This window comes from Heptranchias perlo, chromosome 5, assembly GCF_035084215.1.
Source record: "Heptranchias perlo isolate sHepPer1 chromosome 5, sHepPer1.hap1, whole genome shotgun sequence".
In the NCBI taxonomy this organism is placed as follows: Eukaryota; Metazoa; Chordata; class Chondrichthyes; order Hexanchiformes; family Hexanchidae; genus Heptranchias; species Heptranchias perlo.
The window spans coordinates 131,314,388-131,316,321 of NC_090329.1; positions in this window are offsets into that span (position 1 = coordinate 131,314,388).

Sequence of the window (1,934 nt, forward strand, 5' to 3'; positions counted from 1 at the left end):
TGATAGCACTGTCGACGACACCTTCCATCACTTTGCTGATGATTGAGAGTGGACTGATGGGGCGGTAATTGGCCGGATTGGATTGGTCCTGCTTTTTGTGGACAGGACATACCTGGGCAATTTTCCACATTGTCGGGTAGATGCCAGTGTTGTAGCTGTACTGGAACAGCTTGGCGAGGGGCGCATCTAGTTCTGGAGCACAAGTCTTCAGCACTACAGCTGGGATGTTGTCGGGGCCCATAGCCTTTGCTGTATCCAGTGCACTCAGCTGTTTCTTGATATCACGTGGAGTGAATCGAATTGGCCGAAGACTGGCTTCCGTGATGGGGATATCGGGAGGAGGCTGAGATGGATCATCCACTCGGCACTTCTGGCTGAAGATGGTTGCAAACGCTTCAGCCTTGTCTTTTGCACTCACGTGCTGGACTCCGCCATCATTGAGAATGGGGATGTTTGCAGAGCCTCCTCCTCCCGTTAGTTGTGGAATCACTTAGCTCTGTATGTTAGCATGTTGCTTCTGCTGTTTAGCATGCATGTAGTCCTGTGTTGTAGCTTCACCAGGTTGGCAATTCATTTTTAGGTATGCCTGGTGCTGCTCCTGGCATGCTCTTCTACACTCCTTATTGAACCAGGGATGATCCTCTGGCTTGTTGGTAATGGTAGAGTGAGGAATATGCCGGGCCATGAGGTTACAGATTGTGCTGGAATACAATTCTGCTTCTGCTGATGGCCCACAGCGCCTCATGGATGCCCAGTTTTGAGCTGCTAGATCTGTTCTGAATCTATCCCATTTAGCACGGTGGTAGTGCCACACAACATGTTGGATGGTGTCCTCAGTGTGAAGACAGGACTTCGTCTCCACAAGGACTGTGCGGTGGTCACTCCTACCAATACTGTCATGGACAGATGCATCTGAGACAGGTAGATTGGTAAGGACGAGGTCAAGTAGGTTTTTCCCTCGTGTTGGTTTGCTCACCAGTTGCCGCAGGCCCAGTCTGGCAGCTATGTCCTTCAGGACACAGTCAGTAGTGGTGCTACCGAGCAACTCTTGGTGATGGACATTGAAATCTCCCACCCAGAGTACATTCTGCGCCCTCGCTACCCTCAGTGCTTCCTCCAAATGGTGCTCAACGTGGAGGAGGACTGATTCATCAGCTGAGGGAGGGCAATAGGTGGTAATCAGCAGGAGGTTTCCTTGCCCATGTTTGACTTGATGCCATGAGATTTCATGGGGTCCAGAGTCAATGTTGAGGACTCCCAGGGCCACTCCCTCCTGACTGTATATTACTGTACCACCACCCCTAGGTATGTCCTGTCCTGCCGGTGGGACAGGACATACCCAGGGATGGTGATGGAAGAGTCTGGGACGTTGGCTGAAAGGTATGATTCTGAGTGTGGCTATGTCAGGCTGTTGCTTGACTAGTCTGTGGGACAGCACTCCCAATTTTGGCACAAGTCCCCAGATGTTAGTGAAGAGGACTTTTCAGAGTCGACTCGGCTTGGTTATGCTTTTGTCGTGTCCAGTGCATAGTGGTCCGATGCCAGGTGGTCCGTCTGGTTTTATGCTTATTGTGACTTTCTGTAGCGAGATTGTACAACTGAGTGGCTTGCTAGGCCATTTTAGAGGGCAATTAAGAATCAACCGCATTGCTGTGGGTCTGGAGCCACATATAAGCCAGACCGGGTAAGGACGGCAGGATTCCTTCCCTAAGGACATTAGTGAACCAGATGGTTTTTTAAGACAATCCGGTAGTTTCATGGCCACCATTACTGATACTAGTTTTTTTTTATTCCAGATTTTATTTTGATTAATAGAATTTAAATTCCCCAGTTGCCGTGGCAGGATTTGAACTCATGACTCGGGTTACTAGTCCAGTAACATAACCACTATGCTACCGTACCCATGAAAAGCATTATATAAATGCAAGTCCTTT